Raw genomic sequence first — 18515 nt, forward strand, 5'->3', positions numbered from 1 at the left:
ATTAGTAATAAGTTTGTTTTTTTTCACATTTTTTATACTATTTTTTCACTATTTCAATCATTATTTCATACTTATTACTACTTATATTTACTTGAACTAACAACTACTTTTTTACTAATTTACTCTTATTTCCTATTAACTAACTATTACTACTAACTATTACTAACAAAACTAACAAAACAAAAACAAATTATGAAACGCTACCAGAGTGGCGCCGAAAAGCGCAAAAAAATGAAAAAAGATATGGAATTTGTGCAATCGCAAAAGAATGCATTGGATAAGTTTGTTGTTGTGCACGACAAAGCTGAAACAACAACAACAGATATTTTGCCTAGTTGCGACCAAGTCACGAGCCACGAGGAAAGTAGAATTATCGCTCCCATCCGTAATGTATCACACGATACAAACGAAACAGGTTCAACGAGCTATACTGTACCAACAGGTATTTCTCTGTGGAAACGTCCTTTTTCAGAGGGGTTTGTTGACTTTGTTATTAGAAATAAACCAACAAACTTTGGTAATATACAAGATTCCAAAACGCTGTATAAGGACAATGAGCATGTATATTACAGAAGCCTGACACAAGACCATTTTTATAGAAAAAAAAGCAATGGTGGCAAAGGTCTAAATAACTGGAAGTCTATTACCGCTCTTTTGTCAGGTCATGAAACATCAAAAGAACACATATCATCAATGTGCAGCTTATATAAAAGATCTGGAATGCTTAATAGAGTTGATTCCGCGTTGGAATTAGAAATGGACAAGGAAGAGAAATATTGGAAAGACGTTCTTAAGCGAGTAGTCAGCACATTTAAATTATTGAGTCGTTTAGGATCGCTTTTAGAGGACATGACGAACGCGAGCAAAGTCAACGAAAGGGAAATTATCTGTCCTGCTTAGAATATTTAGCATTTAGAAAAATATGGCCATCCTGGTCGTGGAAAAGTAAACTATTTGTCACATCATATTTGCGATGAGTTTTTAGAAATCATCAATGAACAAATAAAAAAACAAAATAGTACAAGATGTAATATTAGCACAATATTACAGCATCATAATAGATTCTACCCCGGACGTAGCTCACATCGATCAACTAACTTTTGTAATACGATATGTTGCTCCTTATGGGAAAATATTCGAACGTTTTCTGGGATTTATTCCGATAGATAGACATAACGCATCTTATCTAGAACAAGAAGTGTTAAATAAATTAAATACATTAGGTTTGAATGTTTCTAACTGCCGTGGTCAGTCATTCGATAATGCGGCAAATATGTCTGGGAAATACTCGGGATTACAAGCACGGATTAGACGTATTCATTCCTTGCGCTAATCATTCTTTGAATCTAGTAGCAAATTTTGCAGCTGAAAATTGCAAAACAGCTGTACACTATTTCAGTTTCATACAGAAACTATACACATTTTTCTCGTCTTCAACCCACCGATGGAAAGTTTTAACCGAGTGCTTGAAGAAAAATGAAAATCAACCACCTGTGTTCTTGAAACGATGTTCAGTTACCAGGTGGTCAGCAAGAGCAGATGCAGTGTTCGCTTTAAAAGTGGGTTTTAAAAATATTCAGGATGCATTGTTTGAAATATGCAATGATAAAAATGAAAAAGTGGCGACATTAGATGAAGCAAATTCTCTTTTGAAGCAAATGAAAAAACAAGAAACTGCTTTAATGACTGCTATATGGAACCCACTTCTTCAAAGGATTAATGCTTCAAGTAAATCACTTCAGACTGTTGAATGCGAACTACTAAAAGGAGCAACGTTACTAAATTCATTGGTCAAATTTATTGAAAGTTTTCGAGGTAATTTTGAAAAAATTGAAGAAGAAGCTAAAGAATTTTCGGGGTTGTCTTCCATGTTTTCAGCAGAAACACGTGTTCGAAAGCGAAAACTGTTTCATGACGAATCTGGGGATAATGAATACCAATTTTCAGTAAGAGAAGAATTTATAGTAAATTCATTTTACGTGATATGTGATAATGTCAAAAGACAGATTTTGCAAAGAGCTGAAAAATATGAATCTGTCTTAGAGCCATTTAGAGTCTTTTACGACTGGAATTTATCAGTAGAAATCAAGAAGAAATCACTGAACATATTATCAGAGCTTTATCGAAATGATATTGATGCAATAGGTTTGGAAGACGAACTAGATCAATTTTTAGTCCTTTTTAAAGAAAACGAATCCGGAATGAAAGATAATCAGAATGCCGAAAACGTTGTCAAGGCTGATTTAAACGCCATGTATACAGTAGCCAAAGACATGTCCTGCACTTTTCCAAATATAGAAACTTTATTGAAAATACTCCTCACCATTCCTATTTCGAATGCTTCTGGAGAAAGGTCATTCTCGGTATTAAAACGAGTAAAAAATTATTTGCGAAATACTATGAGCGAAGCGAAATTAAACAGTCTAGCAATGTTACATATAGAACAAGATTTATTGGATGAGCTAGATACCGATAAAATTATAGAAGAGTTTGCCAGAAAGAAGAGTAAAGAAGAGTAAGACTAGAATAAACATCATTGCTAGATCAGAAACCTTACCAATGATCATTTTTACAAAAAAAAATTGATCATGAAAAAAAATCTTTACCCATGTACCCATGTTTTAAATGGCCTCTTAGAAATACCTAAATTGTTAAACGGATTTCAAAATCTCATGGAACGCAAAATATTTTTTTTACTTTATAATCTTTAGGCTTTAAAACCCTCATGAGTAGGGGTGGCTCGGTGGCATGATGGTAGCGGAGCCGGTCTTCTCACGAACGGTCCGGACCAAAATCCCATGCGGACCAATCCCCCGTAGCAAGGACTAACGTGGTAAAATAAGTTGCTACGGACAGGCCGTTCGAACGAAACAAAAAAATATATTGTTCTTATTTACTGTTTCTATACTAATTTGATCGGAATGGATGTTTTTTGAATGTATGGCAAAAAAAATCATTCATTGTAGTTTTCGCCATCAAATATATAATATATAAAACATATAAATATGTATAAATATAAATACATAAAATATATTTTTTAAACTACCAAAATTTGTTAAAAATTAGAAATGAGCATTTGTAATACAAACAGTACTCATCGACCGTCTCCACATGGGCCGCGGCCGCCGAACACTGTCTAGCACGCACAGAATTCTTCCTTGCTCCGGTAGACAGATAGTTCCCATCAATGAAAGAATTTACATTCGTCAAGACCGATTTCTTTTCTTACCGACGTGTTAAATCTGTCAAGATCGATATGACGAAAAAAATTTATCCTAAACCACCTGATGTAATAGGCCTATTAGATGACACCATAACCGCGCCCTCAAGCCGCCCAACTTTGGTATACACTATCTAAAGTGAAGTACAATCGGGCGAATACGATGGCGCCCTGAGGTGGATTATATTTGCCGAGCGACCCCATTACCCACCTGATAAAAGATGCAAAATAGTAAGATGAAGTCATGAGGTTAATAAGTTAGTAAGTTATTAAATTAATACACATCAAAGATGAAACAACAAAACAGATAAAATCAAGACATAAGCCTTTACACGGGAATAAAATAAAAACTTTGCTTAAAAATACCTTTTCCTACTCTTCTTTCTGGCAAACTCTTCTATAATTTTATCGGTATCTAGCTCATCCAATAAATCTTGTTCTATATGTAACATTGCTAGACTGTTTAATTTCGCTTCGCTCATAGTATTTCGCAAATAATTTTTTACTCGTTTTAATACCGAGAATGACCTTTCTCCAGAAGCATTCGAAATAGGAATGGTGAGGAGTATTTTCAATAAAGTTTCTATATTTGGAAAAGTGCAGGACATGTCTTTGGCTACTGTATACATGGCGTTTAAATCAGCCTTGACAACGTTTTCGGCATTCTGATTATCTTTCATTCCGGATTCGTTTTCTTTAAAAAGGACTAAAAATTGATCTAGTTCGTCTTCCAAACCTATTGCATCAATATCATTTCGGTAAAGCTCTGATAATATGTTCAGTGATTTCTTCTTGATTTCTACTGATAAATTCCAGTCGTAAAAGACTCTAAATGGCTCTAAGACAGATTCATATTTTTCAGCTCTTTGCAAAATCTGTCTTTTGACATTATCACATATCACGTAAAATGAATTTACTATAAATTCTTCTCTTACTGAAAATTGGTATTCATTATCCCCAGATTCGTCATGAAACAGTTTTCGCTTTCGAACACGTGTTTCTGCTGAAAACATGGAAGACAACCCCGAAAATTCTTTAGCTTCTTCTTCAATTTTTTCAAAATTACCTCGAAAACTTTCAATAAATTTGACCAATGAATTTAGTAACGTTGCTCCTTTTAGTAGTTCGCATTCAACAGTCTGAAGTGATTTACTTGTAGCATTAATCCTTTGAAGAAGTGGGTTCCATATAGCAGTCATTAAAGCAGTTTCTTGATTTTTCATTTGCTTCAAAAGAGAATTTGCTTCATCTAATGTCGCCACTTTTTCATTTTTAACATTGCATATTTCAAACAATGGTACCTATCGCGAAGCAAGTCGTTAAAATTTATCCACCTGCTTGGTTTTATCCACCATTATATTTATCTACTAGAAATGGTATCGCGAACGATTTTCCCCTTCCAGTCTATAAAATCATACCAACCATTATAAATACAGATCTAGTAGTTTTGCCATTTGTCAAAATCTATGGTTTGTCTTCATATCGTCGGCTAACGAAGAAGTGTTTTGCGTGATGCAGCAACTTGCAGCACATTCCTTCCACCTTTCCCATTTCACGACTAGGCTAGTTCTTCTATTTTATTTTTTCTAAAAAGTTGAAAACAATAGGAGTGATTTTTCCCGTATGCAGGCGGTTCGGTTCTAATCGTCATTTATTCTAGAGAAATAAGTTATTCGTGAATGTTAGTGTAATATGTTTTTCATATGGACGTGGTCAAATCAAGGTAAAGCCATCTTCACATGGGCCGCGGTCGCCGCGGTACCGCGAAAAACGCGGCATTGTTTAAGATGAACAACTCTGCGGAACAGCAGCCACGGAAGATTTGACAACCGACACGGACCGAGATGAGCCGGGCCGAGCAGATGTTCTGTATTGGCAACAAAAGTTATACGCATTTTCCGCGGTACCGCGACCGCGGCTCATGTGTAGACGGCCTAACAGAATACGTTTAGTTTAGAAAAGGAAAGGGATTAGTAAAGAAAAGCAGACAAAAAATAAGAAGAAAAAAACGGAAGTCCGTTCTACCAGAATAAAAAAATTAAATTATTGAAAATTTTTAATTTTTTTTTTAAGTTTGTACTTGTCCTTTTCAACAATACATTTCCCATTACATTATATTACATTTCCCGTGAAGTTCGCTCTTAAATCTTCACATAAAACGGGCTTGGTACCGTATAACTACTGCATCGAGGCAGTAGGTAAATATATGGGTTGATATAATTAGTTTAGCTCGTTCGCGATACGAATTAAAGACTTTTTTAACTACTACTCGATTTTTTCCCCACGATTTGTATGGTAGTCATGGCAGTTTTCTTCACCGTTTTAAGGGTTGACAAATTTGCTGCGTTGCGATACCAATCCGCCATAACTGTCATTATAAGGGTTGATATTTTTATCGACTAGTAGTTAATTTTGTTCGCGATAGGTACCAATGCATCCTGAATATTTTTAAAACCCACTTTTAAAGCGAACACTGCATCTGCTCTTGCTGACCACCTGGTAACTGAACATCGTTTCAAGAACACAGGTGGTTGATTTTCATTTTTCTTCAAGCACTCGGTTAAAACTTTCCATCGGTGGGTTGAAGACGAGAAAAATGTGTATAGTTTCTGTATGAAACTGAAATAGTGTACAGCTGTTTTGCAATTTTCAGCTGCAAAATTTGCTACTAGATTCAAAGAATGATTAGCGCAAGGAATGAATACGTCTAATCCGTGCTTGTAATCCCGAGTATTTCCCAGACATATTTGCCGCATTATCGAATGACTGACCACGGCAGTTAGAAACATTCAAACCTAATGTATTTAATTTATTTAACACTTCTTGTTCTAGATAAGATGCGTTATGTCTATCTATCGGAATAAATCCCAGAAAACGTTCGAATATTTTCCCATAAGGAGCAACATATCGTATTACAAAAGTTAGTTGATCGATGTGAGCTACGTCCGGGGTAGAATCTATTATGATGCTGTAATATTGTGCTAATATTACATCTTGTACTATTTTGTTTTTTTATTTGTTCATTGATGATTTCTAAAAACTCATCGCGAATATGATGTGACAAATAGTTTACTTTTCCACGACCAGGATGGCCATATTTTTCTAAATGCTAAATATTCTAAGCAGGACAGATAATTTCCCTTTCGTTGACTTTGCTCGCGTTCGTCATGTCCTCTAAAAGCGATCCTAAACGACTCAATAATTTAAATGTGCTGACTACTCGCTTAAGAACGTCTTTCCAATATTTCTCTTCCTTGTCCATTTCTAATTCCAACGCGGAATCAACTCTATTAAGCATTCCAGATCTTTTATATAAGCTGCACATTGATGATATGTGTTCATGACCTGATGTTTCATGACCTGACAAAAGAGCGGTAATAGACTTCCAGTTATTTAGACCTTTGCCACCATTGCTTTTTTTTCTATAAAAATGGTCTTGTGTCAGGCTTCTGTAATATACATGCTCATTGTCCTTATACAGCGTTTTGGAATCTTGTATATTACCAAAGTTTGTTGGTTTATTTCTAATAACAAAGTCAACAAACCCCTCTGAAAAAGGACGTTTCCACAGAGAAATACCTGTTGGTACAGTATAGCTCGTTGAACCTGTTTCGTTGAACCTGTTGAACCTGAGACTTTTTAACGCAATTTAAACGCAATGTTAAACTAAAAGTTAAACTAAAAAAAAAAAAAAAAAAAAAAAAAAAATCTCATGGAACGCAATTGTAGAGAAGGTATTGTTAATTATAATCTATTTCTGTCATCCTTTCAATAAACTGTTTCTGGGTGAATCGATGTATTGTAATGTACGTGATATTGGATGCGTGTAATAGTAAGGTAAAGTGCATAACAAAAAAAGGAATGTAGTGAGTGGTATTACATGGGCGGCTTGGAAATAATAATAATACTAAAAAGGGTTGGAACATTGGTGGTGGGGAATTTAAGCGTGCTGCATTCACTAATTATCAAACAACCTAAACGACATCCCCCCCCCCCCCCCTCAGCCGGTTCTATCATTTCGTGGTAGGGGCCCCATCGTTAATTCCGCCTAGGGCCTCCAATGTGTAAGATCCGCCACTGATGCGAGTGCAATAGTGAGGACAGCATTCACGAAGCGATTCGCAAGATGTACGAAGTTCAACGCGCACAAAAGATATTGGATGAAACGACTGTTCGCGTTGGAAACCATTTTGAGTCAGGGTTACTGTGGAAAACGAACAGTATTGAACTTCCCTCTAGTTTCGAGATGGCGCAACGTAGATACGTTTGCTTAGAAAGGCGCATGGAACGAGATAGTGTTCTTAAGGAGCAAATACATCGGCAGATTGGCGAGCTCGCCAGCAAGGGATATATCCATAAGGCTTCGGAACAGGAGCTTGCCAATTGTGATAAGAAACGCGTATGGTATCTACCAATAGGAGTGGTTACAAACCCAAATAAACCCAGGAAGGTTCGGTTGATTTGGGACGCTGCAGCAAAGGCGCATGGGAAGTCCCTTAACGATCATTTGCTAAAGGGACCGGATGATTTGTTGCCTTGCCCGGAGTACTCTTTCGGTTTCGGTTGTACGGTGTGGCTACCTGTGCGGATGTGAAAGAGATGTTTCTGCAGATAAGGATCCGTAAGGAAGATAAGCAAGCACAGCGTTTCTTATGGAGGAATGATCCGGCCGCCGAGATGGATACGTACGTGGTAGACGTAGTTACGTTTGGATCTGCTTGTTCACCGGCAACCGCTCAGTATGTCAAAAATAGGAACCCTAGGGAGCATGCGACACGATTTCCAAGAGCGGCGGAGGGAATACTGCGGAGCACCTATGTGAACGATTTTATTGACAGCTTTGAATCTGTGGAAGAAGCGTGTCAAACATCGGTGGAGGTGAGAGAGATATTTAGAAACGGTGGGTTTGAACTCGGGAATTGGACCTCCAACAGTAAAAGGGTAATAAATCACCTTGGGGAGACAATTAATGACGAAGTTTAGCTACTATCATTGGATGGTGAGGCGGAACGTGTGTTGGGAATGCGCTGGAATTCGGTTTCTGATGAACTCGGGTTCTGCACTCGCATCAGATTTGTTAAGGTCACAGAAAATACCAACAAAGCGAGACATACTAAAGTGTGTGATGTCATTATACGATCCTCTTGGATTGCTGGCGGTATTCGTGATCCACGGCAAAGTATTGATATTGGGATGAAGAAGTAAACGATTCCCAATTAAGAGATTGGCGCAGGTGGATTGATTTGTTACCGGTAATTGCACAAATTCGGATTCCTCGCGCATATTTCACCGATGCAACAAGGACCATGTACGACAGTGGCGAATGGCACGTGTTCGTTGACGCCAGTCAGCACGCATATGCTTGAGAATAATATTTGCGCATTATATTTGAGAATAATTGACGCAACAGGGGAACCACAATGTACGCTTGTTGATGGGAAAGCGAAGGTCGCACCGCTTAAACCATTGTCCATCCCTAAACTGGAACTACAGGCTTGCGTGTTAGGCGCACGTATGTTACGGTATATACAAGATCACCATCCTTTCGAAATTAGACGGTGTGTCCTTTGGACGGATAACGCAGTTGCGTTATCATGGATAAGAGCTGATCCCCGAAATTATAAACCTTTCGTGGCCCACAGAGTAGGAGAGATATTGGACGTTACATCTTCGGAGGAGTGGCGATGGGTGCCAACCGATTGCAATCCTGCAGATGAAGCCACGAAGTGGAAGGGAAGGATGAATTGCGACTGGGACAGTATATGGTTCCAGGGATCGAACTTTTTGCTTCTACCAGAGGGCCGGTGGCCGACGCAACGAGTCAGTAACATCAACACGGTAGAGGAACTGCGTCGAATAAATCTTCATGTGGAAGAAACAAACTGCGAGATTCTACATCTACAGTTAAATCGATTCAGTAGATTTGAAAAGCTGTAGAGGACCGTCGGTTGGATTGTCAGATATGTGGGCAATTTGCGACGGAAGATACAAAGCGAACCGGAACAAGGTGGAGTTCTCAGGCAGGAAGAACTCGTTAAGGCGAACGTTATTCTATGGCGACAAACACAACAACAATTTTATGCAGACGAAGTTCGGATGTTACGTGACGATGGTAATTCAAAATCGAGAAGACTGGTATCTAAACACAGTCCAATCTACAAACTATCACCGTTCTTGGATGAAGATGGCGTGGTACGAATGCGAGGAAGAGTAGGAGCGGTGTTGGATGTACCATATTGCGCCAAGTATCCTGTGATACTGCCTAGAAGCTCCAAGCTTGGCGAGCTGATAGTCGAACGATACCATCGAGAATATCGTCATGCGAACAAGGAAACGGTAGTGAATGAAGTACGGCAACACTACCAGATACCGTAGCTGAGAACGTTGGTAAACTGAATCGCCAGGAACTGTGTGTTTTGCAAGATACGGCGGTCATTACCACAAGTACCACCGATGGCACCGTTACCGAATGAAAGTTTAACATCATTTATCAGACCGTTCAGTTTCACGGGACTGGATTATTTCGGACCGGTCAAGGTACAACGAGGAAGGACGAACGAAAAGAGATGGGTGGCTTTGTTTACGTGCTTAACAATTCGGGCCATTCATCAGGAGGTAGAACACAGTTTGTCCACCGAGTCATGTGTACTGGCGGTGAGACGATTTGTGGCTAGACGAGGAGCACCGGTGGAGATCTTCAGCGACAACGGAACGAACTTCTTGGGGGCAAGTCGGCAACTGCGGAAGGAGATCGAGGAGCGCAATGAAAATTTGGCTGCGACTTTCACTAACGCGCACACTCGTTGGACTTTCAATCCACCAGGGGCTCCACACATGGGCGGCTTGTGGGAGCGCATGGTGCGGTCAGTAAAGGCGGCGATCAGCACGGTGATGGAGATCAATAATAGGCCCGATGACGAGACGTTCGAGACGGTTTTGTTGGATGCTGAAGCAATGATCAACTCGCGACCATTGACGTACATTCCGGTGGATGCGGAGAACCAGGAGGCGCTCACTCCGAATCATTTTTTGTTAGGTAGCTCTTTGGGCGTGAAGCAACGACCGGCGTTGCCTACGTGTTATAGCTCCGGCTTGAGGGATAGCTATAGGTTAGCGCAACACATATTAGACGGTATGTGGAAAAGATGGCTCAAAGAGTACTTGCCAGTTATTACTAGACAGAGCAAATGGTTTGAGAACGTTCGTGAGCTAAAGGTAGGAGATTTAGTACTGGTGGTAGACGGAAATGTAAGGAACATGTGGAAACGGGGAATAGTAGAACGGACGATAACGGGTGCTGATGGACACGTGCGGCAGGCGTGGGTACGTACTACTGGCGGCATATTTAGGCGACCTGCATCCAAGTCGGCGTTACTGGACGTGGTTTAGGGTGACCATACGTAGTTGGTCACGGGCGGGGGGATGTTAGGATTACACGAAGACGAACCCTGCAACGGGGCGAAATCGGTCGTCGGAATTGTGGAGTCCGACAGTCGCTCAGTAGACAGGATCGCTGGAGAGGATAGCTAATAAGATAGCGAGAGAGAGAGAGAGAGAAAGAGAGAGAGAGTGAGAGAGAGAGAGAGAGAGAGCGAAAGAGAGAAAAAGGAAAAATGCGTAGTCGCACGCGGCTGCGTACGAAAACGGCCAGTACAGGTAGCTTAGGACACAGGAGCCAGGTTGAGCGAAGGCGAACCTTTTCTGAAGTATATGTGTGTGTTTTTTATCACGTATTCCTAACCTTTCCTGCGTTATTCCGTGAATAAAGAAATTCGTAAATAAGAAATTACTATTAGAACGCATTTCGCGCTCCATGTGCTTACAGCCGCATTGTTTTCTCCACTGAACTCACAGATTAGCAAAATCAAGGCAGAAATAACGAGATTTGTATGGGACAGAGGGAAACTAAGAATTCCAGCTCAAACTTTAGCTCTACCAACTAAAGAAGGAGGCCTTGGTCTTCAGATGCCAGATCTGAAGAGTAAAGCTCTGTTGACAAATAGACACACAAAAACTATAGAATTCACCACTTTATCCAAGCTTGCATTGCAAAACTCAGACAATCCACTCAATATTACAGCTTCAAACCTTCCTTGCATAAAATCCGTTATACAAGAAACAGCATATCTTTCGAGGAAAATTAGAGAAAATTTATCAAGTAAGAGCATTTACGAACATTATTTAAGACAACTACCACAACCGAAAATATGTACACAATACCCGTCCAAAAATTGGAAGCAAATATGGAGAAATCTACACAATAGTAATATGACAAGCAACCAGAAAAAAACCTTTACTTCTATTTAATTCACGGAAAGGTACACAACAACGAAACACTCAAACGAATGAACATTAGAAACTCTGAACTATGTGAAAATGCAATGAAATAGAATCGCTAGAACACAAATACGCAACTTTTCCCATGATGAAACAAAAATGGGAAATTTTTCTAAGATTAACCAATTAATACATTTGTACAAAAACTCAAAGCTGAGAAGAACTAGTGTTGCGTACGCGGGCTGCGTCGCACGACTTTGACACTCCCCACTGTCGCTTCATGCGATAGCTTGTGGATGTGATCGTGTCGGCGGTGACGTATGCCGACGACGAAGACTGCCGAAGCAGCAGGGTCATCGTCACGGGATGGTCCCGGTGACCCTCCCAGGAGAGTCGGTTTTGAACCATACAGGTACGATCACGTACCTGTCTCGCGATACCAAATGTAATTGTTTTTATAAAAAAATATCATCATAAGTTTTAAATGTCATCATTCTGCCTCCAGCCTCCGTTGAGAGCAGACGTGTTCCAGACGAGCGCTTGCGTTTCGATTTCGGCAGAGAGCGGTGCCCCGGTTGCGATAGCCACAACGCCGAGAATCTCGTCGTGGCTGTGTTGTGCTAATTGGTGTTGCGTTATTCTCCGATATTCGCTAGGAGAAAGTGTTGTCTATGTGTCGATCGTATGCGTAAGGTAACTCACGAGAGTGTCCTATCATAGCGATCGCAGTTTGTTTTCACTGTAGTGTGTGTGAAGTGTTTCTGTGCGTGACGGTAAATCCCAATCCCTATCCCCAGTTGACAATTCTCGGGCTTTACCAATATGGTAGAGTCAGACCCATGCAGTGACTCCGACTCGGAGTTACGCAGTGGGGCAAAGCGGAAGATAGGACGGAAGAAAGGTGCGCCAGCACCAAAAAAACTCGCTAGCGAATGTTTGTCCAATTCTGACCCTCAAGCCCAAGCATCAGCATCGCTGAATAAGGGCTTAACAAGATCGCGCGCTTACCCCGCTTCCTGGCAGAGTAAGCCAATAGATTATTTTATGCCACGTACGCGCCAGTTGGATGTGAGATCGATCGCCTTATCGATCTTAGGCAAGTACCCGGGTGTAACCGATATTTATCGGATGCGCCCGAACAAGATCAAGGTCACCGCAAAGGACTGGTTTCAAGCCAATGCCATAGCGGCCGATACGGAGTATGCGGAGCTCTACCGGGTGTTTATTCCTGGTGGATCGGTGGAGGTAACCGGCGTGGTCGAAGAATTCGACTATCCGGAGGAGGATATTTTAAAAAATGGTGTCGGAACTTTTCCGTCGCCAGATACTCCAAAAGTACGTGTTTTGGAGGTTAAAAAACTATACAAAGCAGTGGTATTCGAGGAAGGTGGAAAAACCTTCGTCCCGACATCCTCCCTCCGGATTACGTTTGAGGGAATGGTACTCCCACAGACACTCGTTTGCGAGGGTCTAAGAATATCCATCCACCGGCCATACATTCCAAGGGTGGGCACCTGCTCTAGGTGCCTTCGGATAGGCCACTCCGAGGCGTTTTGCACTGGCAAAATAAGCTGCGGTAAATGTAGGGGGCAACACTCCACCGACGAATGCAAAACCTTGACCCCTAAATGTTCGCATTGTCTGGACGAGTGGCACGAGGTGGTAGTGTACCCTGTATGTAAAAAAATAATAAAAAAGAGCAATCAAAAACAATAGCCGAGCGGGCACGCGGTACGTTTAGTGAGGCTCTTAGGAGTGCTCAAAATACGTTTGCAGTGCTGGCCGATGGTGCGCCAAATGTACCAAATCTGACTGCATCAGAGCGAGTGGTCATAAGACCAAGAAAATTGACGAGATATTCCTACAAAAAGGTCCACAGGAAGGTCTTATCAAAAAAGGGAAACCCTGTGGCACCACAGCGTCGCGCCGAGAAAAAGACGCCATACCCCACATCCAATTGTCCTAGTCGAGGCGGTGATCCCTCAAAACGATCATCCCAAGCTCCCCGAGAGCAGACCAAGAACAAGCGATCCTCTCGGGCCGAGGCCCTTATGGACACTCCTGGCTTCACTACTGAACCTAGGAGCTTCTCGAGGGCTCACACCCCTTCCTTGACCGAAATCCTAGAGTCCCTTCTTATGTCCTTGAATCTTCCCATCCCACTGCAAATGATCGCTACTTGGGCTCTCCCGTACCTAAAGGGGATGATCAAACAGTGGCTGACACAATGGCCATACTTGAGTATGATGGTCCGTCTTGATGATTAAATCAAAATGGCTACCATCATACAATGGAACTGTAGAAGTTTGATTGGAAAAATAGACTCTTTTAAAGCCATAGTTGGCGAATATAGTTGTAACGTCTTCGCGCTCTGTGAAACTTGGCTATCGCCCAATACATTATTAACCTTCGGATATAATTTAATCCGTGAAGATCGAATCAACCGAGGAGGATGGGTGTTGCTTGGTATTAAAAAGAGTCACACTTTCTCAAAAATATTAACCCCCAGACAGGATATAATCGAAACTGTCGCTATAAAGGCAAAGATAGGCGATCTTCACGTGACAATTGCCTCTATTTATATCCCCCCGATAGCTAAGGATGAAAAGAACAGGATTGAAAACATCAAACAGGATCTTGGAAATCTAACAGTGGCTCTGCCTGGACCACTTTTAATCCTGGGAGACTTCAACTCCCATGGTTTAGACTGGGGATGTGTAAAGGATGATATTCGCGCTCCCTTAATCAGAGAATTCTGCGACAGACATAACTTTGCAATACTTACCTCAGGGGAGGCAACTAGAATGCAAACAGCAATGAGTAGGGCAAGTGCACTGAACCTGTCATTATGCTTCTCAGCTTTGTCCTTGGATTTTATTTGGAAGGTGATCCAGGACCCTATCGGCAGTGATCATCTGCCGATAGCAATCTCTTACATTAAGGGAGGATACTCAGTAGATAATTCGATCGTTAAATGTGACTTAACGAGGAATATCAATTGGGTGAGATACGGTGAACTTATGACCGCTTCACTCTTCCTTGATAAACCCGATTCATGTCCTGTAAAGGAATATAAAAAACTCGAATCATTGATAATCGAGTGCGCCCTTGCCGCCCAAACAAGGGGCTCCCACCAAGCAAGGACATTTAAAAAACCTCCCACTCCTTGGTGGGACAAGGATTGTCAAGCGGTATTTAACATGAAGCGGACGGCTTTTAAGGCTTTTAGAGACACTGGCTCCAGACACTTGTATATACAGTACAAGAGTTTGGAGAGAAGGTGCAAAAATCTTCTTAAAGCAAAAAAGAAATGCTACTGGCGAAATTACGTCAAAAAACTGAAGCCCTCCGTTTCATTAAAGTCACTTTGGAGAAAGGCTAGAAGAATGCGGAGTAGTAAACATACTAACGAGAGCGAAGGTTTTACCGGCGACTGGTTAAAGGATTTTGCCTACAAGTTCTGCCCTGACTTCGTTCCTGCGCAAAACTATTCTCAACATGCGCCTGGTAGTGATCCGAGGATGGATTCACCTTTCACCATGATGGAGTTTTCTCTCGCTCTCCTATCTAGCAACAATTCTACCCCAGGTATGGATCAGGTGAAAAGCAAATTGCTTCAGAACTTACCAGACGTGGGCAAGAAACGATTGTTGGATTTATTCAACCAACTGTGGGAGTTCAACATCGTCCCGCCAGACTGGAGAGAGGTGAAAGTTGCCACCATTTTGAAGCCTGGTAAACCGGCATCAAGACACGAATCGTACCGCCCTATCTCGTTACTTTCGTGTCTGAGGAAACTCTTTGAAAAGATGATTCTTTTTCGTTTAGAAGAATGGCTTGAATCAAACGGCCTTCTTTCAGCTACCCAATTTGGTTTTCGCAAAGCAAAGAGTACAAATGACTGCTTAGCGCTTCTTACAACAGAAATTGAACTTGCTCGTGCTCGCAAGCAAAACATGGGATGTATCTTTTTGGATATACAGGGGGCTTTTGACTCAGTTTCTCCTTGGAAACTGTGTCAAATGCTAGAAAATGCGGGGCTGGGTCCGAAGATGAACAATTTTCTCTTCAATCTTTTGTCGGAAAAAGTAATGAATTTCGATAATGGTCACGTAAAAATGAAACGGACCAGCTTCCATGGACTAGCACAAGGGTCCTGTTTGAGCCCCCTGCTATACAACTTTTATGTCAAGGATATAGATACCTGTCTGGCGGCCAACTGCAGCATTAGACAATTGGCAGACGATGGTGTTATTTCAGTCGCGGGCAGACGCACCATCGATATACAAGAAGCTTTGCAATCCACTTTGGATAATCTCACCAAGTGGGCAGATAGCCTAGGTATCACGTTTTCTGCGTCAAAAACTGAAATGGTCCTGTTTTAGCGACACGGTTAATAACAGACAGAGAGGACTATTTGAACAAAAATCTGATGTCTTTTTGTACGGGGAAAAGATATCAATATCCGACAATTTTCGATACCTAGGTGTTTGGTTCAACTCTAGACTGAAATGGAACACACACATCGCCCATCTGGTCCAAAAGTGTTCCAAGAGAATCAACTTTTTGAGGACAATCACAGGCTTCTGGTGGGGCGCACACCCATTAGATGTCCTGCGATTGTACAAGACTACAGTGCTATCCGTTTTGGAGTATGGAAGCATATGCTTCCAGTGGGCACCGAAAACGTCGATGATACAATTAGAAAGAATACAGTACCGTTGTCTTAGACTCGTACTAGGGAGCATGAAATCCACTCACAACATGTCCCTAGAAGTGATGACTGGAGTGATGCCGCTGAAACTTCGTTTTGAGCTGCTCTCGCTTCGTTTTCTGGTCCGATCCTTAGTATCAAATCCCTTGATTATAGAGAATTTCAAAGCACTAATAGAGGCAGGATCAAAGAGCAAAATCATTGATGTATATAATGATTTTGTCTCCCTACAAGTACACCCTAGCGCTTCACAAGCAATAAACCGTGCTGCCCTTCCTGAAGGCCTACAGTTCTTTTGTATGTACAGACTCCTCGTTGCGAGAGGAAATCAAGACCATACCTAATGATCTTCACCCGAAGTGTCCCGGGCATTTTTAGGAGAAAGTATGGCCATTTAGACCCTTCAAAACAGTTCTACACTGATGGATCGTCTTCTGGAAAGGGTACGGGCTTCGGTGTTTTTGGCATAACAACGGAGGTCGCGTTCAAGTTGAGGCAACCATGCAGTGTATACACTGCTGAGTTGGCCGCAATATTTTACGCGCTACTTATCATAGCTGCGAGCCCTTCTGGTCAGTACTTCGTTTTCACTGATAGTTTAAGCGCAATTGAAGCGCTAAAAACAGAGAAGGCTGTTAAGAGCCATAACTATTTTATCCACAAAATTATGGAAGTATTTGGCTCATTGTTTGAGAAAGCTTTTAGAGTTTCGTTAATTTGGGTTCCTTCTCATTGTGGAATTCCCGGCAATGAAAAGGCCGACTCGCTGGCCAAAAAAGGCGCAACCGAAGGCGCATTTTACGATAGACCAATCTCAACCCATGAGTACCTTCGCTCCCCACAGCAACTTTGTCTGTCTCGCTGGCAGAGCATGTGGGAAGCGGATGAACTCGGGAGATTCCTTTTCTCGATCTCTCCGCAAGTGTCCCTGCGGCCCTGGTTTGGTGGGCTCTCTGTGGATCGTGCGTTTATCCGCATGATGTCTCGGCTTATGTCGAACCATTTTGCACTGGATGCACATCTACAGCGCATAAACCTGTCGGACACGAAAGTATGTGGCTGCGGGGTTGGATTCCACGATGTGGATCACCTTCTGTGGCACTGCGTGGAATTTGAACCCGCCAGACCTGACTTGCTGAGGGCAATCCGGGGGATCGGACTGCAACCGGGTACTCCGATCCGCGACGTACTGGCTAACAAGGACTTGAGGTATATGATGATTATATACCGCTTCTGCCGAGAGAATGGTCTAATCCTTTGATTCCCTTCCTTAAGTTCCTTTCCATCCTTCCAAATGTTCCATCAAAAGTTAAATGTTGTCCTACGTTATATTCGTATTGTGCCACATAGATTCCGACACCGGCGCGACCCCACTGGGACACGGCAGCATCTCCGAACATCCACGGAGGCAGAAAAATATAGCTACTATTAGCACGGTTGTATCGCTCCTTGTTGTAACTGTTGTAAATGTTACACTTATATTACGTGCCTGTTCTTTGTCTACACCTACAACAATAGACCGGCAACAACATCAATAGCCCAGCATCACATCCACCACCATCGTTTCAAAAACACTACCACCACCACCACCAACCACCATACAACAAATACCACCACCAGCATCAGCATCACCACCGCCACCATCATCGCCATCACCACAAAGCTTCAACCGCCACCCATGAAAAAGACCACATCACCATCCGCCACTGCATTCCATAGTTTTAAGTTAGTTTTTAAAACAACCGAGCAAGCCCGGAATAAGGCTCATAATGGAAAAATAAAATAAAAAAAAGTTTTAAATGTAAATCTTTTACGTCCTGTGTGTGCGGGTGTAAAAGAGTCCGAAATCGTTCCCCACACGCGGACGTAACAACTAGTTTTCCCTGATACCACCAAGAAAAGAGCGATTTTCAAACAATTTATCAATTACATAAATGCAGTTAATCAAAATCCCGATGTAGACATAAGTGAGGAATTATTAAGTATAGAAGTTTAGACTAAGATATTTTATATTGGAATACAGTTTTTGTTTAAATCTTTAAAAAAAATCTACAGAAGAAGAATAGATTACTTTTTCTCGTTGTGTTTTTCATCTGAAGAGAATTTTTAAAAAATCTGCAAAATCTCCTTACTGATTAATATGTGTTACGAACGCGAAAAGAGTTCATGAAGGAACACGCTAGCAGCCAAAAGGGGAATAAACATAACAATCAAGAAATCCGCGAAATCGGTCGAAATACAAAGAATGCGAACAAAATTCATGAATGAGCATGCCAGCGCTCAAAGGGGGAACAAAAACATAAC

Source organism: Anopheles moucheti, chromosome X, assembly GCF_943734755.1.
Source record: "Anopheles moucheti chromosome X, idAnoMoucSN_F20_07, whole genome shotgun sequence".
Lineage (NCBI taxonomy): Eukaryota > Metazoa > Arthropoda > Insecta > Diptera > Culicidae > Anopheles > Anopheles moucheti.